The following is a 23,793-nucleotide window of genomic DNA, read 5'->3' as shown; positions in this document are numbered from 1 at the left end:
ATGTCAACAACTCCCCCATACTAAAGTTGCACAGCTGATCACTAATAACGAAAGGAATGACGAGATTCTCAGGGTAACTTTTGATACCCATACGCATAATCTGATCAAAACGTTACCTATTAATCAGGAAGGAAAAGATCAATTGAAATGGAAGCTTACAAAGACGGGTAGGTTTACAGTAGCCTCGATGTACAAGTATCTTACCAGCAACAATACAATGAACAACCCGATTACACGCAACTGGAAGTTCATTTGGAATCTCCCGACCATCCCTAGAATCAAAAATTTTATTTGGAAGGTCTGCAATGAAGCTCTCCCTGTGAGAGGCAGAATTGGAAAATATATAGGAAACAGGTATAACTGCCCCAATTGCAATATTACTGAATCTATTGAACATGCCCTCTTACACTGTGCCTTAGCTAAAAACATCTGGTTCTATTTCGACATAATCTCGGAGAATATCACATCCATATCGGACTGGATTTTCTCATGGGAAGAGAATGGTAATCTATGCTACACCAAAGGAAACATCCATCTATCTACAGTTCTTTGGGTGCTATGGAAAGTTAGGTGTGACCACTGCTTTCAACATGAGATAAATGAGTTGCATCACATTATAAAAATGATAGAAAATTACCCGAACTTAAACAAAAAACTTAGTAATAAGGATAGAAATATAAATTCTACAACTGATGAAAAATGGCAACCCCCACCGAATAATATGATAAAAATTAAAAATTAACGTTGACGCCTCTTTTACTAATATTTCTTCTAATATGGGAATTAGCATGATTGCACATAATGATAAATCTATATTCATCGGAGCTCAAGTCAAATCTAGTAGAGCGAGAAATAGTGAAGAAATTGAAGCCAAGGCTATCCTTCTTGGAATTGAATGGGCCAAAGAGATGAATCACCGCTCCATAATCATAGAAAGTGATAACATTAATCTTATAAATCATCTTCGTAATGACAAACATGCAGTTCAATGGCAATCTATCTTGCATATTAAGAAAATCAAGTCTTACATTCACCAGTTCCAGAAGATCAAATTTCAGTATACGGGGAGAAAGCTGAATCAAAATGCAGACAAATTAGCGAAATGGGCTAGGAAGAATCGGAGAGATAAAGTGTGGATGAATGTACCTTGTATTCTAGTCAATAAGTATTGTAATAACGCTTTGATTTAATCTAATGCTATCTATTTCAACAAAAAAAAAAAAACTCCACGCTAGAATCTGCTGATATTATCATTTCTGTCACGCTTCCACCCCTCTTTATCATCTCATCAGCAGTAAATACATTGTACAACTGCAGTACCTTCTAGTGTTCATATACCTACAAAAATATTATCGTATAATGAAATAAGAAAGGTGACATACTTAGGCAGTTGAGGGAAAAACTAATGGATGATGAATCACATATAAACTTCAACGAGCATGCAAGTATAAGGTGTCAGGGAACTAAGATACTAATAGAGTATTCTAACTCCAATAATCAATGTCGGCTCAGGGCAATAGCCGATACAAGAATTGTCAAGGTATTATGTGGCATCCACGAGAGATTAGGGTTAAATAATAAACATTTTAAAATTTCGTACAGAAAACTTACTTGTAAATCCTTTTCCACCGCATCTCCATCAAATGTCGCATTATTGACTTCGTCCAATGATCCGATCGCTTTTGACTTGGACAATGACTATTCTTGATAGAGTAAATTGATCCTGTTTCGAACATTCTCAACTTCTAGACTATATGTCTCAGGATAAAACCTTTAATAACAAAATTCCACAAATGAATGTTTTTTCGTGGATCTAAAACCACGGTCATAGCCAATAACAAACTGAAATTAGACGAGTACTTCACAAACTTCAGTTGCATTCTCTCAGACACAAGTCTAACAAATTCATGTGTACTACTACTTTCCTTCTTCAAACTCATCTAGTGTTTCGATAAACCTTGTGAATATATATTAGTTGTGGGATAATTGCTTTTAAAGAACGAATATGTAACTTCACAAAATGATTTGAGAACCTCGAGTTTATCACAAATTGTTTCCGTTCTTCTAAAGTAGGAGCTCTCAGCTATCTACTTGAGATGTTCAAAGGCCTTTTGACACAAAATACAATTATCAAGCACGATAAAAGTGGTATTCCATCTTGTTGGAATACAACTATGAAGACTCCTCCTTTCTGTAAATCTCAAATTTTTGACAATTTCTATAAAAATATATTTTCTTAATTCAGAACGTTAAAGATATTTAACTGATTCCTGTATTTTCTCCACTGCTACATTAATCGTTTTTATCTCTTCTTGCACAGTATGATTCAATATAGTCCACAAAACAAACATGAAATACGCACCACCACAAAAAAGAGAATCATTTAGAGAAAGTTCATCCCTCATCACTTCGACACATATATCATTCACTATGGCATCATGGAGGTGATAGAAATTCGGACTCATATTAAAATGTGATATTACTAACTGGCAATTTCCAGGAGTCCCAAGCTTATGACAGTTCTAAAAATGGCGGCGTTGAGTTGATGTCCCACTTCTTTGGTATCATAATTATACTCGAGACCACAAAGTTTACACTAAACCCATTAATGATTTATAGAATAAACAAATTAGGAGAGATGATTTGGGTTGCAGAGTTTCAAACATTAGGATTTCATAGAAACTGATGGGCATCCAGTGGTTTTATACATCAAATCTTGGTCATAAACTATATACAATAAAACAAGAAGCTATAGTGAAAGAACATATAAAAAAGTTACAGAGACTTCGCATAATGAAAACAACGTAAGCACTGAACTTAGAATCGACATATAACATGGATTTTGTATACTCTTTATTGTGAATCTTGCAGAGTCTAAGCTATGTATGTTTTATTATTTTCTCTATTAGATAATTTAAAGTAGGTAACTAAATTGCAATTAACTATTTAATTAATTTTGAATTAAAGAGTCTAAGCGAGCTCTATCAATAGCCACTTCACCCAAACTACGAATAGGGTAATGAGTTATTCCTCATTAGATACATGATTCAAACTTAAAATATGTTGTGTTAAAAGGTTTGCGACTTTATTTGCTTCTCTTAGACAATGTGAGAAGATGAGTTTTGTATATGTAGGCACGTAGTGCTTCTTTCTTGATCTCCATTATAAATGGCCTAATCCTCCGTGTCATTTTATCTTCTTTTGATTTGCAAGCTTCAATAACAGCTCGAGCATCACCCTCCACTAAGAAATGGTATTGACATAAATCTGATACTATTTACATTGCTTGTCTATCAGCTTTTTCCATCGTTGATGAAGCTATAGTTAACTTTGTTGAAGCCCCCATGAACTCACCCTTTGCATTTCTACGAACCGCAACCAAGACTGTTTTTCCATTTTTATAAGCCGCAACAAAGTTTATTTTCATGTTTTCTTTTGGTGGCGGTAGCCAGTATCAAATAGACTCCCTTCGATCTAATTCTTTTTCTGGATATGGTTTTTTCTTTGCTTTTAAGTATTCCTGATAAGTGTACAAAGCACTTTGTATAATTGCGTAACTATCCGACCTTACCCCATCGAAGACACACTTGTGCATTGCGTCCCATAATTGCTATAACACATATAATCTTACCATCGCAGTTTCTTCTTCTTCCCCCTCGAACCACCTGCATACTATATTCATAATTTGAGTATTGCCTTCTAATCTTTGATTCGGTGGGTAATTCATCCACGTGTTCCCTTGCTAGTCTACATCGACAAAAAATATGGTCGATGTCCTCCTCCTCCATATTACAAATTGAGCAAACTGTCGAAACTTGATTATAGACTTTAAATTATCCCTTCAATTCAAAATTTTACTGAAGGTTATACACTTTAAATTATCCCATGGTTGTTTTCATCAACTTCATTGTGAAAAAATAATAACACGATGTTTTGTGCTGACTGGGGTAAACCGAAAGATAAATCTGGTTGTTGGTTCCGTTTGATCGTAAATCTTGATTGTTAGATTTATTACCTACACCCATTTTATTCCATGAATTTCTAATGAAGATTCAGAATTTTGTACTTTTGGATGAAGATTTCCTCAAACATCTCATTTTCAAAGTGGAAAAACAATAAGCATCATAGATGGTGAAAAAACTTACTTTCGCCACCAATGAAATCGTAGAGGATCGACCGCGAGATGACCCAAGCAACACACAAGATCGCCACCAAAGTCACCCACGGTCCAAAGAAGTGAAGAAACTATAATGGGTCTCTCATAGCAGCAAAGCTTATTGTTGTGAAAGTTTTGCAGTTTGCTTTTGAAATGCAAGTACCCAGTTTGGTTATCTTCTTGATAGGTAAGAAAAGCGTCATCTTTTCAACAACTAAAAAACGAAAAAAAAATCATCATCTAGTTCCGGCACATTTTTGAAACTATGATCTCTTCTTCAAAACCTTTCTATGAAGATCGTACAGAATTTGCTTGAGACCCTAAGATGTCGAGATGACAAATTACATAAGGAGACCTAAATCTGAATACTCAAAATCCTCAAACAAAAAATGTGCAAGATAAATCCGGACAATGATAGATCATATAAGCATAACACAAATCTATACAAATGAACCAGAAAACAATGACTACCTAAACATCAAATTTACCCAAATTATGTCACCCCCTGCAATCAGAAAAAGAATCTAAAATAAGTTTTAAGTTTTCACCATCGAAACCTAAAATAAACTTTCATCATAGAAACCTAAAATGTGAAGAAAAGATTTGCTTACTTGGATTAAAAGGAAAATAGCTATCTTCATCTCTTTATCTTGAAACAACCATATATGTTTACAACACAAATCATAGCGTAGGTTACAACACAAATCAACTTAGTATCTAAATTGAGTCTGATTCAATTTAGATTATATAACCTTCATATATGTTTTATTATTTTCTAGTTGTTTAGTTTTTTTTAGGACAATGCTACTCCGACTCCCACAATACAGAAGATGTCAAGAAAGTAGACACTTTGAAGCCAAAAAATGTGTAAATCACTTTTACTTTGGTAAAGTTGAATAAAACCTAGACTCTCAAAGTGCTTACTTTCTTGACTTCTTCTGTACTTTGGGAGTCTAAGTAGCAATGTCCTTTTTTTTTATTGTTGTTGGGAGAGTTAGAGAGAGAAAGAAAATTATATATTATTCAAGTCGTTTTAGTTAATATTTCCTTTTAAAAGTTGTAAAACTAGTCATAGTTTGAATTAAAATTTATACTTAATTTTTAAATAATCAATGTTTTTTAAAGTGTAACCTCATTAATATATATTATAAGTTGTTATTTTTAACATTTTATTTTAAAAGCAGTAAAATTTACAATAAACATATTTAAGGTTTAGACTTAGTTTTCAAATTATCAATTGTTTCAAAATTATAACCTAATATATATATACATTTTCTTTTTAATAGCAATAAAACTTATAATAATTTTAATTAGGGTACATACTTATTTTTAATATTATAAATCGTTTTAAAATTACAACCTAATATAATATATATATATATAATATATATATATCTACAATAAGTTGTTATGTTAACATTTTATTTTCGAAGTACTAAAATTTGCAATAAATTGAATTAAGGTTTAGACTTAGTTTTTAAATCATCAATTGTTTCAAAATTACAATCTAATATATATATATATATATATATATATATATATATATATTTTCTTTTAAAAGCAATAAAACTTATAATAATTTTCGTCTTCCTTCATTGCATTGGGAGAGCAGCCTAAGTAGTTACCTCATTCCCACTTCGCAGGCTCAAGCTTACTTCATTCCATCTCGCCCCTTTTCTTTCTATTCCCGCCTCCGCTGGCTCGGCTAACCAGCAAGCAGCAAGCTCTAACCCGGCCATCTATCTATTGCTTAACATAACAACCCCCTTTCTACTTATCGACGAACTCTCTTTCCAGAGATATGGAGGCTCTGAAAAACCAATGAGGGAACGGGGGGAAGAACAACACCGGTGTTACTTTTTAATTATGAAGTGTTCTAAATTACAACTTATAAGTTTTTGTTTTTAACATTTTCTGTTAAAAGTAGTAAAGTTTATAATAATTTTAATTAAGGTTTGAACTTACATTTCAAATTATGAATTTTTCTCGATTATATATATATATATATATATATATATATATATATATATATATATACTAGTAGATAGTGGTCATTCAAAAATCATATATATATATATATATATATATATATATATATATATATATATACTAGTAGATAGTGGTCATTCAAAAATCATATATATATATATATATATATATATATATATATATATATATATATATATAACATAGATGATTTCAAAATCAAGTATAAATTTTAATTTAAACTATGATTAGTTTTACAATTTTTTAAAAAATATTAACTAAAAAGACTTGAATCATATATAATTTTCGCTGATCTTGAAGTGTCGTGGCGACTGATGAGAGAAAGAGAAGAGTTACGTGCATGGTGAGATCGCGACAGTTGGAGCTCTATTACTGCCGTAGAATCCACAATAAGGATGCTCATAACTTGGCCTCTTTAGTTCTGTCCTTTGCTACTTAAAAAATATTGAATTGATCCCTCGTCATTAATTTCGTTACAGTTTAGTCCCCTTGTGTTTTGGCTTATGTAATAGTCTGAACTTTGTAACTTTTCTATTTATGTAAGTTTTTTTTTGTAAAAAAAAAACAGAAGGGAAAATATAACTAGGACAAACCCCATTTTTTAATTATACATATTATTAAGAAACCCATCATCGTTTAATATATAGTCCTACTTAGAAATAAAATATTTTTTCTAAAAATAAAATAAAATAACTTAAAATAACCAATTTAAGAAAAAAAAGGAAACACCATTTTAACAAAATAATCAATATGAATATCATGACCGTTTAATTATTTTTTTTCTAACATCTTAACAATTTCATATCTCTATTGCCTAAAAAAAGCACCATGTGTTTGATTGGTGATTAAATTTAGAATTAATCTCGACTAATCCACTAACCTATTCATTAAATCTAAAATTAATCTCGACTGTTTAATAAATCCAAGGGCTCAACTCACGTCGCCTATCTCTATCACCTGGAACGACAGAAACCCTCCTTGGTGCATAACGGTTCGTCTGATATGCTGAATATGCAAAACGACAGGACCCCCTTCTTCATTAAATCTCTCCTTTACCACGTTGAATATGCACTTTCATTGAATCTTCCTTCCATAGTCTTTCCAATAAGTCACTTGTAATCCAAGAAAAAAAAAAGAAGGCGCGGATGAATAGTCGGTTTCTAGGTGTATATGGATTATCTCTTCTAATTGCTCAGGATACCCTTTTTTAGCTTCTAGGGTCTATTGCTTAGTTCAAGAAAACCTATTACTAACTGGAATCAAAGAATTAGTAGATCTGTTCCGCCTAGATGAGAATGGGCTGGGATTATGAACTTATAATCTGATGATCGAGCCGATTATAAGTTCATTCCATACCGGACCAGACAGGATTAGGGTTATGCAGATTCTCGTTATGAGAATGGGTCATTCGAGCGTATGTAAATAGATACTATGTTTACATATGGATCCCTACATCGTTACATTCCATTTAGGATTAGGAATAGACGTAATCAGACCTGCTATTTACATACCTCTCGTAATTTGGGTATCGTATTCACTTCTTTGGGCTTATATTAAATCGAGAAGTAGGTTTGATTGTACATCTTTTTTATATATCTAAGGTATCCTTCGAATAATTCAAATCGAAGCAATTGGATGTCCGACTCGGGCCTATATGCCATGACCGATCGATAGAAATACTTCAAAAATTTGTTTTCTTTTTCTACAATGTTTTTTTCCTTTACCCAGTTCAGTTCTTATTCTTAGGGTTTAATTCAACTAATACAATTTAGTTTCCTGTTTTAGTTTACCACTAGGGCGAGGGTATAGGATTAGGAAGAGGTGAGGGTTTAGGATTAGGAAGAGATGAGCGGAACTGTTTAGTACTGGTCTGTAGTTGGGCTTGTTGTTTTCTCTCTCTACATTTACTAATTTCCTCTTTTTAATTCGTTTAGTGAGGTTTAGAGATTGATATGGTGATTGGTATGTGGTTGAAGACTTATAGAGGTGATTTAATTTGTGTGGTGATGTAGACTGATGGAGATGTCCTTCGACCAAAGATACAATGCGAGTAATTTTTCGGATACGACAATTGATGAAGAAGATCATCAAGTCCTGACAATGTAGGGATCGTAGTACGTAGCTAGAAACCAACTACGTTCGTCGAATCACGAAGCGATGCGCGACTAACTTCGTTCGGATCCTACATCGGGTTACACCAAAGAGTGTCTACTTAATCAGAAAATATAACTAGAGGGATGAGACATATGAGCATGGGTTGGACCCATAAATATGTCCAAAAGGCCTAAAGAAAGTCAATGCAAAAATAATACAAAAGCCCGAATAAAAGGGTATTTGGGACGGGGCTTAAAAGGAGATTTACGGCCCATTATAGGGGCCGACCATGCTTGGGTAGGTAATAGATCAAAGGGTGAGGATGTTATTAAAAACGCAACGAATGGCTGGATTTTTCTTTCGGTTTATCCTAGATATTAATGAGGTTTTAATAAGGGGTGTAAATGGGGAAAATAGGGTATTTTTCTTAAGTAATGAGATTAATGAGGGTGGATTTTTTTTCTTCTTCTTTGGGTAGGTAATAGATCAAACGATCAAGGTTTGATATTAAACAAAACGAACGGTCGGATTTATCTCTGGGTTTGTAAATGGAGAAAAGAGGGTATTTTTTTAAGTAATGAGATTAATGAGGGTGGATTTTTTCTTCTTCTTTGGGTAGGTAATAGATCAAACGATCAAGATTTAATATTAAACAAAACGGACTGTCGGGTTATCTCTGGGTTTGTCCCAGAGTTTGTCTTTGAGTTTGTCCCAGTCAACACTCACCATCCTAATTTATATAACAACAATGATAGACCTCCCGGCTCATTTCCTGGCCGAAACCCGGCCGGGTGAGTTGGCTTGCCAACCGGGAGTGGAGTCATGAGTTGGCAGTTGCTTAAGTTGGATTTCATATGGAATTTAAAAGTAGTCCCTCATAGTATGCTTAATTATAGTTGAGGACCCCCATAAAACTCACCAAAAGTCAGATTTTTTAATCAAGAAAGTTGTTCACTTATTTCTCTCTCTCTGTTGGAAACGAACGCCACCACCACCACCGCCGAGCTCCGACGTCTTCTCGCCCATGAAACCCTAAATTTTCTCTTTCATTTTCCACAAGCCCTATTCAGGTATTTCTTCCTCCCTCACTCTCTCTTTCTATCTTATTTACTTTCTCTCTCTAACTTTGTGATTATCATACTTTCTAGGTCATGCATAACTTTGTGATTATCATAGTTTTTAGGAACTCAAACTGAAATCAAACATAATCAACTAGTTTTCTCCAAAATGAAAGATCCATTCTTAAAGAAAAACAACTTTTCCTTCCCACTTATTTTCCCATTGTCTCTTTTCCTTTTGGAAAGGAGTGGAAGTTAGGGTTAGGATTAAAATAGGTACCCAACAGTGAGTGGTGTATTTATGAAAGAATCTTACTTTTTCTCCATCTTCAGTTAGATACTACCTAACCTCTATTTCAAGTTCAGATCTGTTTCAAGTTAGACAAATGGTGTATTTATAGCTCACCTAAATTGCTTGTTTGGTGATGAACAATAGAAATTGCTTTATATGAGTTCTATTTTAGCTCCCTTATGGAACAATTTTAGAAGAAGGATTATGAATCGAAATCGTAGTTAATGATCTCCATTAGAGAATGGAGTTGTATCTGATTTATGTAAGAATTAGACTACTTTGTAACTCTTAAAGATTAGTTTTTCATAGACGAATGTATTTTCAAGCAATTTGTATCTTATCTGTTGTTATTGTCTTTCATAACGGAGGCGTCTACCAGAGAAGACGTCTATGATTGTGATGACATAACGGAGGCGTCTACCAGAGAAGACGATGAAACAAGCCGCATTGCTGAAAAATATATGTCGTTAGAGTTGGAATCTCGTAAAGCCATGGAGCACTACCAACAATGTGAAGAATTGAAGAAACAACTTATAAAAAGCGCAAAGTTGAAGTTGAAAGACATCGGAAAGATGTAGTCATTTGTATTGCCATGTACTATGTATGTAGTTTATTTTGGGTTATTTATGTTGTATGGTTTATTTTCATGTGATGTTTTGTTTTGTGTTGTCCAGTATGGTAGATGGAGGAACAACAACCATTGTTACAGACATTAAAAATCTATCCTCTGTTTTTAGAACAAGAAGAATAATGGTTCTTGTTTATGGGTTCATCTTAACTTTTATCATTTTTACTTCTTTCATGGTTTTTAGACCTTCTCCAAATTTTTCATCACCATGGTTAACTAATATCTTCTACACTCATTCTTATTCTTCTTCTTCAATCTCTGTCAATGATTCAACTTATAGATCTCAAGTTCCCTCTTTTCTCTCTTATTTTCTCCCCAATTCTTCTTCAAAACCCACCACCACATTTAACACCTCTTCTTCCACTGGTAATCTATCAGAATCTGGAGTACCCACATTGAATAGGAAGGTGATTTGTGTTGGGTCATCACCATTACCACAACCTTCACCATTAGAGCAAAACAGAGAAAACGCTAAAGCTCCTATCTCCTCCTCTTGTCATTCTACCATTAATACTGTTAATTCTAATGGAACTGAAGAAATGGGTAAAAGATGATTCTTATCCACTTTATCTACCTGGGTCTTGTCCACATATTGATGAACCTTTCAATTGTGTTCTTAATGGTAGACCTGATAATACATATGAGAGAATGAGTTGGAAACCCAAATTTTTGTTTCACGACGGAATGTCGTGACTTTGGTTGATTTTTTTCCCGAAGAAAAGACTGTCAAATTTTTGTGAAGAGTAACCTGCAACCATCAAAAAATAAAGAATTGCAGGGACAATCAAGTTACTAGAAATTCAAAATCATTTATTTATAATAAGAAGGATTCATGAACATTAACCTGCTCATAGTATATTTACTGTGGCAGAATACCCAACGGTTCATACCATTAAAAAAACAAAGAAAACAAAACAGATAGAAACTAGACACTAATAAACCAGAAACTCAGAACCCAAATACCACGACCAACCAAACAGAAACCCCAGCCAACAAGAACAATCAATTACCACCACGAAGACGAAGGACCAAGTGAAGGGTCGACTCCTTCTGAATGTTGTAATCGGCGAGAGTACGCCCATCCTCCAATTGCTTTCCAGCGAAGATCAACCTCTGCTGGTCTGGAGGATTCCTTCCTTGTCCTGAATTTTCGCCTTAACATTATCAATGGTGTCAGAGCTCTCAACCTCCAAGGTGATAGTCTTTCCGTAAGAGTCTTCACAAAAATTTGCATACCACCACGACATATACAATCACAAAATAGACTTGAAAAAATTTCATTTATTACCAAATCAAATACTAATATAAAAAAAAGAAGATCATTCATTACTAATCTATTAGAAAACTAAAATCCATAACTCTTGAAAATCTAATAATGAGGAGGTAGCTAGAAGAATATGATAGTAGGATCACAGCAACACTCATCAACCACACAGCAACAACATAGAGCTGCAAGACTGCACAATTCACAAAATAAAACCTCCATCAATCAAAATTATAACAACCCACCCATAAACAATTAGAGCTTTTCTTGACAAAATTTCGAATTTGTGGAAAACGCAATCTTCTTATTCGTCGGCTAAAAAATCAAATTCATCGTCGGGCTGGTCGATCAATTGGAAATGTGTCCTTCACTAGCTTGTAAAGTTTGGAAACAAAATGGGAAATTTAAATGGGCTTTTAATCACCATTCTCTGCAATTTATACGTACTCCAATTATCGAAATGTTTCTTTCCTGAAAGAAATTTCTTATTAAAGCTCAAAATCAGTTTAGACTTATGGGTTTCTGCATCTAAAAGCACAATCTCAACTAGACAATGAAGAGAACTCTAAATTCTATCTCAATAATATCAAGAAATCATCTTTGGGTATCCTTGGAATCACTTTCTAGGTAAGCTCAATTTCAGAGTAACAAGCACAGTTCTGCTAGAAATTACACTAAAAATATAACAAAACCTGAATCTAGTATTACTCCATCATTCACATTTCCTTTTATTGTTCAAAGTGAGCATACATTTTCTAACACAGTTCTGCTAGAAATGACAAACTTATATAAAGATTTAGTAACTAGAACCCAATTCAAGAACAAAAACCCAAAAAAGTATGAAGGTAATTGAGGGGTTAAGTATCATAATGTTAACCTAAAATCAAACAAAACCCTATCTTCTTATTGTATCAAAAAGAAACTCACCTTGGTTTGTAAAGAGATGAAGAAAATCGACTTCTTCAAACTTGTAGAAAATGACAGGGGGAGAGAGTTAGACAGAGAGAGAGAGAGGTAGAGTAGAGATAACAAAAAATCAACCTAACTTACCTAGTAAGTGATTTTCGGTTGATGTTAAGTGATTTTCTGTTGGAAACGAACGCCACCACCACCACCGAGCTCCGACGTCTTCTCGCCCATGAAACCCTAAATTTTCTTGATTAAAAAATCTGACTTTCGGTGAGTTTTATGGGGGTCCTCAACTATAATTAAGCATACTATGAGGGACTACTTTTAAATTCTATATAAAATCCAACTTAAGCAACTGCCAACTCATGATTCCACTCCCGGTTGGCAAGCCAACTCACCCGGCCGGGTTTCGGCCGGAAAATGAGTCGGGAGGTCTATCATTGTTGTTTATATAATAGACATATAAATGTGCGTTATACGTACAAATTACATAGGTATTGTTGTATAAATGGATGATATTGTTAAGGGGGTTATATCGATAAATACTAACGGATGGGCTCGGGCGAGATGTCGGGTAGCACTTCAAAACCCGAACCCGACTCCGTTTATATCATCGAATCGGTCGAGCTGGACCCGCCTTCGGGTTTTGGGTATCCGTGGGCTCTAACGAACTCGGGTACCCGTGAAGGGTTTCGGGTTTTCAGACTTTTTTCTCAGTCATTTTTTGGAGTGGAGAGTCCGAATTTGGTAATACGGAATGTTGTCGGAGCTGTTCGGACTTCTAAGAGCTTTGGAAATTAAGGCCAGCGTTTTGGGGAAATCAAAATAGTCTCCGGAGTGTAAAGACTTTGTCAAAAATTGGTCAACTTTAGTTGACCAGTATATTTTCTAAGGGTTATTTTCCAAATAGTGTGACATCCCATGTTTTCGGTTAAAGAAACGAAAGACTACGGTTGGAAGAGGGATTATTTGGCATTTAGAACAAGTCAAGTTGGGGGTTAAATGATAATTAATGGAGGTTGAATGAGTAGATTATAAATATGTGAGACTTGTTTATTATGTATTTTGAAGTTATGGACTTAAAACTAATTAATTCATATGGGCATCTTATGGAGTGACACGTGGCACCCAAAAGCAATTTTGTTTGGTTTAAAAGGAAAGCAAACCCAATTCTTACTGCCAGGAGCTTTACACGTTACCCACCCTTTGACACCTTATATATACATAACCCTTACACGTTACCCACCCTTTGACACCTTATATATACATAACCCTAGTTCCATTCTCTTAAGTTCATTCTTTAATAGTGGAAGTTAGAAACAAAATAACTGAGTTGTGAGTATTGGGCTGTTTTAATGGTTGGATTTGTTTCGTCGATTTCTTCGCGTTCGGCCGTCGGAATTTAATGAAACTTCTTCCAGGTAATCCCACTCGACTTGTTCTACATATCTATCCGTTCAGAATTTTCAATTTCATCCGTATTTGGTGGATTTATGATGGTTATTTCGATAACTGTATAGTTGTACTAATTTCATTTGGGATCGAAATTTGGAGCTATTTAGACGATTATTATTCGATTTCTTCTAATGGTTTATGTTCAGGATCGTGTTTAGAGTGTTATGGACTATTTTGGGGTGACCATATATAGACGGGGTGCTGCCGAATTATTTTACGGCTCGAATTTCATATTTAGAATAGTTTGGAAATGAATTGGAATAGAGATTGTTACCCAAATTTTGTCATATTTCATATAAATGGACAATTTCGGTTATATATTTATATTATAAAGTTCATTATATGATTTGTCAGCTTATGAAGACTCTAAAATGAAAAATAGAGTTTTTGGGAAATTGGTTGGTTGGTTTTATGCATTTCAAGTATTCAATGGACTTGGTTATGAAAGTTAGAGATCGATTCAACAGATACTTGAAGTCTTCCGAATTTAGCGAATTTGCTTTTAAGTTTTCATGGTTTTGTTTTAATGATTCTTTTTATTTACGAAGGTTCTTAGTATAAGAACCTAATGTTTCTTTTCGGTTTTGGTTATTCTTCCTTATCCCAGAGTATGCGAATGAGAAGGAATTTGGTCGTCTGGTAGGCGGGAGGTCTTTGGTGATGCAAGGACTGAGGTAGGGGTTTTGAATCCTTTATCCAGCATGGTTTTATAGATAATGAATATGCTAGATTCTATAGTTATATATGCGCCATTATAACTAGAGTTTAGGTAGCATGAAACTCGATTTATGTGATGAACTGAAATATGGTTGAATGGTTTTACTGCGATATGAGAAATGTTTTCGAACTGTTTTGCGATGATTGCGAACTACTTGGGATTTTGTTGTATGTACCCGACTGCGGATTATGTCAACCTACGGGCACGTAGCCATTGAGGGTAGGTGACATGTGGACACGGGTGTGATCCGTGTGAGACCGGTGAGGTGGGCGACACTAGTCATGAGACCTGTGGGAGTAGATTGCTTCACTTGCTGGCCATTGGTGCTCGTGCCTCCAGCTCGAGGCTCAGGGCCGTACACCCTGACCGCTCGCCTGGGAGGTGACATTGATTGGGATCCCTCTGCTTTGTGGCGATATAACTCTTGGTTGTTCCACTTCCGTGTTTGATAAGATAATGAATCGAATGAGAATATTGGTTTTGATATACGAATGAAATTGATTTGAATTGAATATGAGAATGGTGGTTTTGATATACGAATGAAATTGATTTTGAAAGATCGCATTAGATGCATGACAGGGTACCGAAGAGAATGAGGTTCAGGTCCTTCCATGGTAATTGGGGGACGGCTCTCTTATTCGAACTCGGTGATCAAAAAAACATATTTAGATACTTAAGGTATATATGTATCATGAGGTAAACTCTTCAATGATTGCGGAGTCACTTAGTGGGAGAGGGACTTACCGGCTAGGGGTAAGTCTCTTTCTCGAGGAGACGTAGTGCATTAGCTAGTGCCTAAATGGGCTGGTACTATCTAACGCACTCTAGGTTCTCCTGAGGTACTCTCCTCTTATTGGGAGCGCACCATGGGTGGGCAGCTAATCACTGATATTGCTTGCTAGATTAAGGAAAAATGGTTTTGTATATAGTATATACTGTAACTGGTTTGATAATTCGTTTTGTCATGATGTTTACAACTTATTAAAGGAACTTTTGAAAACGTGATGGGTTTTGGATTGGTCTTCTACCAGAATAACTCGTGTCGGTGAGTATTCTGACCCCCTACCAGTTGTTAGTGTGCAGGTTCTTGGTTGTAGCCTCGAGGCGGAGTGTGTATTCCAGCCGGTGATCTTGTCTGACAAGGCTAGTGGAGTTTTGTCGTTTTATATGGTTTTTCGTTATTTCCAAGTTATGTAGTTATTGCAGAAACCAAACTCTAATATGTATATACGTAAAACTTAGAGTTGTTTATAAGTTGTATCGGTGTTTTACGAGGCGTTTGTATGTTTGTGGTTCGGGTTTGTTCCCGAACTGAGTTGGGTTTGTTTAGCTTCCGCTCGATAGTTTATCTCTTTGTGTATGCGAATGTATGGTTTGCATGACAGATTTTGCAGGTACGACCGGTTCGATTTACAGAGGAGACTCGGCCGAATTTTAGTCTCGTCTGTGAATTGTCGGGGCGTGGTCGTGTCTATTTTGGGACACGGGGCGTCACAAATAGCCCCCAACTTTATGACCGGCTTCCTGCCTAGCCCCTAACTTTATCGAAAATACCCAAATGACCCCTTTTTTTCAGTTACCATTATAAGTCCGTTAACTAGTCATCACCTCTCTCTCTCTCTTCCATCTCATCATCTCTCTCTCCTCCATCTCATCACCTCTCTCTGCCACCTCATCCTTTCGCCACCTCATCGTCTTCACGGCGAAGGTTCCCGGTCGGTCAATTTTCTGGCAGGCGACCTTCAAACATAAAAATAAAATGGAAAGTCTCTCTCTTTTCTCTCATTTTTTCTCTCTCTTTCTCTCCCTTCTCACTCTCTTCTCACTTTTGAACCTCATGTCTAACAAGTTCATGTCGATCACTGATGTTTTTCAAGGAACTCTAATGAAGTCAGATAAAAATAATGAACAAAACCCAGATTCAATATCAAGAAAATAAAGACAAATCTCATCAAGATGAGAACAACCCAGATGCAATATCAAGAAAATTAGGTCAAATCCCATCAAAATAAGAACAACCCAGTAATTCTTACTGTTGCCTCGTTGTGACAGTGACGACAAGGGAAGATCTCGTTACAACAAAGGAGGTCGAATATTACATCTTCTATAATGGTGACATCTAATCAAAACCCACAAAAAAGAAACCCATAATCAAAATGAAAACAAAACCCAAGTTCCAAAATTTGATTAGATGTTAAAGAATTGATTTGAATGGGTAATAATCATCGTAGTATGAAACAATCTAGAGAGAGAAACTACCCAACCCCACATAAATTACTCTAGTAGTAGTTAATGAATGGGTTTGAATTCATTTTCAGTTTTTGAAAACCCTAGTTACCAATTAAAATAAAAAGAAAACAAACCCAAATGTTTGAAACCCTAAAAACCCATAACCCAAACTTCACAATAATTCACAGAAATGAAAAAACTAAGAAGTGGGTATTCATAGATCTGAAAGACAGATGGATTAAAGAGCTTAAACTAACCTGGTAATCATGAACTCATGGTGGGTAATAAAGTTATGATTCAGAACTGAAACAAATCACACCCCATAACGACCAATTGAGCTCACAGACATTTAGCTGCAAATTACTGTCACTATCGTGCTAATAAGAAGGAGGAGGAGGGTTTATTTAAGTTTCAGCTATAAATGATGAACTAATGGAGATCTTCTTTGCCGGTGAAGATGATGAGGTGGCAGAGAGAGGTGATGAGATGGAGGGGAGAGAGGTGATGACTAATTAACAGACTTATAACAGTAACTGAAAAAAGGGGTCATTTAGGAATCTTTGATAAAGTAGGGGGCTAGCCAGGAAGCTGGTCATAAAGTTGGAGGCTATTTGGGAAATAACCCATTTTCTAATTGTTAGGGGGAAAAAGTTTGTTAACCATTTCTTCTCCATTCTGACAAGGGTCGCCGGAATCCTGCCACCACCATCATCACCAAAATCCAGCCACCACCATCATGATTTGCATCTCTCTCTCTCTCTCTCTCTCTCTCTCTCTCTCTCTCTCTCTCTCTCTCTCTCTCTCTCTCTTTATCGCTCTCACAACCTCTCTCCCACTATATCTCGTTATCCCTCTCATTGTATCTTAGTTTCTTCGACCACCAAGCCCTGATACTCGATCTTACTCTCATTCTCCCTAAACTCTCTCTCTCTCACTCTCGCAATTTCAGAATTCGTGGACAGTCACGAAATGTTTTGTGGCCGACCGCCCCATGAGATCTCGTGGGTCTGTCGACCACAAAACATTTCGTGGGCCGACTGTCCACGAAAATTTTGTGGCGAGTCGACCCATGAAACCCTTGAGGAAGGTTTGGCAAAACCCTCCTCAAGATCTTGTTTCGGTGAAGGAAAAGCTTTCCTTCGCCGGAACTGTGAATGAGAGAGAGAGACTGTAAGAGAGAGGGAGAGATTGGGAGAAAGAAAGAGACTGTGAGATTGAGAGAGACAAACTGTAAGAGAGAGAGAGTGTGAGGAGGGGATGAAGAAACAAAAAGAGAAAAATGGTGGTGGTGGCCGTAGATGGTGGTCGGAGTTGGTAACCGGAGTTGAAGATGATGAAGAAGAGGAAGAATAAATGTTTTGTTTCCCCTTAAAATTTATTTCCTCAGAAAATCTCTAAAATTTCACATCTTCCCTTCAAAATTTTCCACCTTGGAAATTATTTTGATTTCCCAAAACGTTGGCCGAAATTAAACATATGTTGGTGTACATTAAAGATCCGTTTGATACTGTCAAATCACGTGAAATCGATATTTTTCTTTGTGAAAACCGAATTCCCTTAAGAAAAAAGAGTTCGAAAAATCAGAAGCTAGATTTTCCCGTATAAAACGTGGGAAGGTCACTTTTCCACAATCAGACACCCTCTCTCCTTCTGTCTCACACTCTTCATCTAAACTATCTTCTCATAGTCGAATTGAACTGTTCAACTCTCTAAAATTCTCGGGTTTTAACAGGTGTGAGATTTATGAATAAAATCCTTTATCTCTCTCTCTCAAATCCTTCATTTTACAATCCATGAATAACATAGAACCCTTCAATTAAAAATTGTAATCCATCTTCTTACAAAAGTTTTATGAAGAATTGGCCTATGAGAATTGGCATCTGAGAATTGATGATGAAGAATTGCAACGAATGACATAATAAACTTTCTTTCCGACACAGATTTCTACAAAGAAAATGTTGGCTCTTGCTCTCTCACTCTCTACCGCTCTACATTCTCTCTCTCTCCCGATCTGCCCTCTCTCTCTCTCTCTAGACAGATATGCTCTTTCCTCTGTATCGATATGGGCCTTTGAGCAATGCTTGGCACGCGAGAATGGCGTCGAAATGGAATGTGATTCTCGAGAATCACACTCCAGATCATTGTTTGGCTTGTGGGAATGACGCGGGTCCGGGAATGTGATTCCCTCAAAAAGGGGTAATAGCAAACCCAGAGGGAGGTGGGTTTGTGATTCACATTCCCCCGGAATCACATATATTAACATTTCTTGACAAATATATCCTTAACAATGATTGAATTACCAATTTTTAAATTACCATGTGATATATAAATCATGATTAAACTAGGGTTTTAAACCTAACCACCACACGACTTCTCTCCTTCTCTCTTCCCGTTAGATCTCTCATAGCAGTAAGGTATGTGTCTACTCTTTTTACTTTTTTCATTATCAATCATTCACTTCCTGTACTAACTATTAAAAGGTCAAATTCAAAGAAAGGGTTGGCGGGTGGGAATAGGTAATCATCAACTTGCTATAATTGGAAAAAAAAATTTCATCATAAAAATATCAAATTCTTCTTTCAAGAAATGGAAAAGATTGTCTAATCTACAGAAATTCTCAACAAAAAACTACATGCATGAAAAAAATCATAATACGACTCCATAATCAGATAAAAGTTGAGAGATGATACTGACCTAAAAACGCAACGATTGGGAGGAACAGATCCCCTAGTATAGAAACCCTTTTTGATAAAAGAAAACTTTTTAACAGTTGGGGGATTTCTACTACTATAATTATTTCTCATAATTCCTTCACGAAAACCAAAGAAATTGGTGGTGTAGCTGATTCTACTTATCTCTAAACATTTTCAACAGGTGAATAATCCACCTCCCTCCGCCATTTTTGATCGACCCAAGTTTTATCAATCAATCGATCGGTCTGAATAATAATCGAAATCAAGAACCAGCAAGAACAATTGAGTGTTGAAATGTAACTCTTCCTTTTAGTACATAGGGTCGTGGCGTAATCATCAACTTTTCTATTTTGCACTTCATACAAAGTTGTTTTCAAATAGCCCCCAACTTTTTGACTGGTTTCCTGCCTAGCCCCCTACTTCGTCAAAAATACCCAGATGGTCCCCTTTTTGAGTTACCGTTATAACTCCGTTGACCAGTCATCAATTCTCTCTCCTCCCTCTCATCATCTCTTTCTGCTACCTCATCTTCTCGCCACCTCATCGTCTTCACCGGCGAAGGTCGTCGGCCGACAACTTTCCCGGTCGGCAACCTTCAAACACAAGAAAAAAATTTCTCTCTCATCAACTCTCTGGCCACATAAAAAAATTCTCTTTTCTTCTTCGCTCCTTTTCTCTCTCTTCCTCTCATTTTCTCTCTCTTCTTAGAACATGAGAGAGAGAGGGAGAGAGAGAACAGGAATACCTGACCTAGAACCTTACGTTGAAGCTCTCAATAGAAGAAGTTGCAGACATAAAAGATTCACCTCATCAATGAATGTCTTCCAGAGGCTTTAGATTTGATTCAAAAGCTTTTAATAGTTGAAGAACTTTGAAAATCTGAACTTGGGGAGTAGTGGTTGGATTTTGTTCGTGATCCATTTGGAAAGACAAAATCTTTAAATTGGGGTTTTTATTAGAGATGAGTAGGTTTGATTTAAGATCAGATTGGATTTGGTAAACAAAGAATGATGAGGGTTCAATAGTCAATGATGAATTCTAGGAGAAGGAGATCAAAATAAGCCATTAATAGTTCTCTTCCCCAAAGGCATCTTTGAGTTGTGTCTAAAATCTTCTACAAATTTCAATCTCCTCATCATAAAATTGTAACAATAAAGAGATTGAAAACAGCAACAACAACAACAAAACACAAATGGTAGATTACAACTATAAAAGCAATATCAATTGGGTTTTCTAGAGAGAGAAGGAGGTTTAAGATTATGGGTTTTATTTCATGGAACTTACTTGAATCGTCGACTTTGAATCGATTGGTAACAATATGTGTTAAGTTTGTGGCGATCCAACTCAAAACCAATTGGCAATGAGTGGAGAGGACCTATACTTTATATTCTTGGTTGTTAGTTACCCGTTCTCCCATGTGGGACTATTCTCACACGCCCCCTCACGTGTGGCGTTCTTTGAGCCTAACACGTGTGTTTTTTTTTCTTTACAGGTGACGTGGAGCACGTGTGGCTTTTAAGCCTATCACGTGAGGGCCTAGCTCTGATACCATGTTAAGTTTGTGGCCATCCAACTCAAAACCAATTGGCAATGAGTGGAGAGGACCTATACTTTATATTCTTGGTTGTTAGTTACCCGTTCTCCCATGTGGGACTATTCTCACAATATGTAGTGGGTTGATTGATTCATTAGCTGCCATTAATTTGTCAAGATCTGTTCTCCTTTTATAACTTTTTGTTTTATAGTTGTAGAAAGGTTGAGTGATTCATTAGCTACCATTAATTTGTGTTTACTTTGTTGATTTGTTCACGGGGTAGAAATCTGTAGTGGGTTTCACGGAAATCATTAATCATGAGGTATGTTTGGATTTTATCCTCTAATTTTGCCGATTCATCAAACCCTAATAACAATTTCTCATCCCAAAGAAATGAACAACAATTTAACTCCGATTCTTGGCAAGGGGTTGAGCGATCTGACCTGATGAACCGGAGAGACTGGTTTCAGAGCCGTCGCTTCCCATCTTCATGAAGAACCCTGGAATAAAAAAAGTGTTTTATAGAGTTTATACACTTTAGATATTGGCTGCATTAGTGATGATCATATGGGTTTTGTTGTTCTTAACAAATAGATCTTGTCTTTTATGTGATCTGATATCCTTTTCATTGATCTCAGATGAACCATACCTGGTTATTTTTGTTGTTAAAGTTTCCTTACCCGGCCAGAGAGAGAGAGAAAGAGAGAGAGTGAGAAGAGAGAGAAAAAGAGAGAAAATAGGAGAAAGGAAAAAAGAAGAGAGAGTTTTTTTTTAATGTTTGAAGTTCGTGGCCGGAAAATTGGCCGGCCGGCGAACTTCGCCGACGAAGACGATGAGGTGTCGAGAAGATGAGGCGGCAGAGAGAGGTGATGAGATGGAAGAGAGAGAATTGATAATTAGTTAACGGTGTTATAACGGTAACTCAAAAAGGGGGTCATCTGGGTATTTTTGACAAAGTAGGGGGCTAGGCAGGAAACCGGTCACAAAGTTGGGGGCTCTTTGAGAAATAACCCTCTTTTCTTTTTTGAGTATCAATGTTGTTTTACTTTCAACACAGTTGATTTGACTTAATTGTTAAGGTAAACAATTTTGTATCAAGTACATCACTTCACAGTTCAACGACAACAAAAAAAAAAAAAAAAAAAAAAGTACTTCACTATTTACTAGGTGGTGTCATAACCCCATCTTTTCCCCTTTATATTTTTTTTACATGACAAACACAATTACTTATGTAGTTAGTCAAACCCACATGTAATTTGTTGTTGATTCCAACCACCCCACCAAGCAACACCATCTCCCACCACTTTTTTTTTATGAAAATATCTCTCTTTCTTTCTCTGATTTATTGGCTAAAGTGTTTATATAGTCCTCTTCTTTTTTTGGCTTGTAATTATTTTTTTTGTAATTATCACTGCATTGTAATTACTTGGAATGTGACTCATATGCAGTTATGGCTCATCTAACCATCTCGAGAAAATGAGAAGTCTTGATTATTTTAGACAATTTGAGGCTATTATTAATTACGTTGACGTTATTGTCTGTAATGGTCGTCACACAAGTAGAACGCTATTATAGATCTTATATATTAAAGTCATCATCAACTTTTACGAATAAATTACGTAGTGAGAATATGCAGAGAATGGTTTGGGATAGTGATTTAGTATGTAGAGAATAATTTCGGACGGATAGAAAAACTTTTATCATTTTGTGTAAAATGGTGTGCACTATTGGTAAGTAAATGACACAAATGAGGCTTGTGTGGAGGAGATGGTCGCGATATTTTTGCATATACTTTCCCACCATGTGAAGAATATAACTATAAAAATGAGGTTTTTTCGTTCTGGAGAAATAATTAGTAGATGTTTCAATAACGTGTTAAATGGGGTAATTTGGTTACAATCAGTTTTGCTGAAAAAACCGCAAGTTGTCTCTGAGAATTCAACTGACTCAAATGGAAATGGTTCAAGGTATACATCTTATCTATGTTTCGAGTATAAGGTTTTTAGGTTAGATTAAGTAAGAAATACATCTTAATCGATTAAGAAATTAACTTTGATGTAGAATTGTTTGGGAGCTCTAAACGGAACGTACATAAGAATTAATGTGCCAGAAAATGACAAAACTCGAGAATCCGCTACCAATGTATTAGGAGTGCGTTCCCAAGATATGCAATTCATTTACATTTTGGCTGGTTGAGAGGGATCAGCAGCAGATTCTCGAGTTTTAAGGGACGCCTTACTAAGGAGAAACGAATTGAAAGTTCCTCATCGTATAACCATATGGTTTTAGTGATTTTTTTTTTTTATCTTTTGTCTCACCTTAAGTGAAAATTATAACTTGTAGTTTTTTTATTAGGTTGCTACTACCTCGTTGATGCTGGATATCCTAATAGTGAAGGATTTCTTTCCCCATATAGAGGTCAACGCTATCATTTAACTGGTGGCGGGAAGGACACATACCTACCACTTCTGCAGAGTTATTTTAGATGAAACATTCAAGTGCTCGGAATGTGATCGAAAGATATTTTGGTCTACTAAAGCTTAGATGGACCATCTTGAGAAGTCCTTCATTTTATCCCGTTAAGACGTATAATCGGATAATAATGGCTTGTTGCCTCTTGCACAATCTCATACGTCAAGAAATGTCAGTAGATCCATTAGAAGAAACATTAGACCGACATATGTTAAATTATGCACAACCACACGGTGATCCAATATCGTATATCGCTTATTCAGGACAGTGGTCTACATGGAGGG

At 35.9% G+C, this 23,793-nt stretch overlaps 4 long non-coding RNA genes and 1 pseudogene across 5 annotated transcripts; 3 read left to right on the top strand and 2 right to left on the bottom strand.

Moving 5' to 3' along the window:
- Positions 1-691: 691 nt before the first annotated feature.
- On the bottom strand, positions 692-2,192 carry LOC147556839 (uncharacterized). 2 transcript variants are annotated; one of them, XR_015235135.1, is made up of 3 exons: positions 1,612-2,186; positions 1,147-1,338; positions 692-1,073 (listed from the first exon to the last, which is right to left on the bottom strand). It is a non-coding gene; the product is annotated as an uncharacterized LOC147556839 (long non-coding RNA). The 2 variants fall into 2 exon arrangements; XR_015235134.1 differs by lacking the exon at positions 692-1,073 and having other exon boundaries at positions 1,134-1,338; positions 1,612-2,192.
- Positions 2,193-9,680: 7,488 nt separating this feature from the next.
- Positions 9,681-10,404, top strand: LOC147556838 (uncharacterized). Its single transcript, XR_015235079.1, has 2 exons — positions 9,681-9,869; positions 9,976-10,404. It is a non-coding gene; the product is annotated as an uncharacterized LOC147556838 (long non-coding RNA).
- Positions 10,405-11,024: 620 nt separating this feature from the next.
- On the bottom strand, positions 11,025-12,680 carry LOC147556837 (uncharacterized). The gene is made up of 3 exons (XR_015234954.1): positions 12,550-12,680; positions 12,427-12,466; positions 11,025-11,692 (listed from the first exon to the last, which is right to left on the bottom strand). It is a non-coding gene; the product is annotated as an uncharacterized LOC147556837 (long non-coding RNA).
- Positions 12,681-13,697: 1,017 nt separating this feature from the next.
- Positions 13,698-15,858, top strand: LOC147556836 (uncharacterized). The gene is made up of 3 exons (XR_015234953.1): positions 13,698-13,829; positions 14,471-14,537; positions 15,651-15,858. It is a non-coding gene; the product is annotated as an uncharacterized LOC147556836 (long non-coding RNA).
- A 6,946-nt stretch (positions 15,859-22,804) lies between these two features.
- LOC147556835 (uncharacterized) lies at positions 22,805-23,526 on the top strand (annotated as a pseudogene).
- Positions 23,527-23,793: the final 267 nt, after the last annotated feature.

The sequence above is a fragment of the Eschscholzia californica genome, unplaced genomic scaffold (genome assembly GCF_041429995.1).
Source record: "Eschscholzia californica isolate CP2 unplaced genomic scaffold, dmEscCali1.0.p SCAF_2, whole genome shotgun sequence".
Classification (NCBI taxonomy): domain Eukaryota; kingdom Viridiplantae; phylum Streptophyta; class Magnoliopsida; order Ranunculales; family Papaveraceae; genus Eschscholzia; species Eschscholzia californica.
This window is presented reverse-complemented; position numbering and strand designations above follow the sequence as displayed.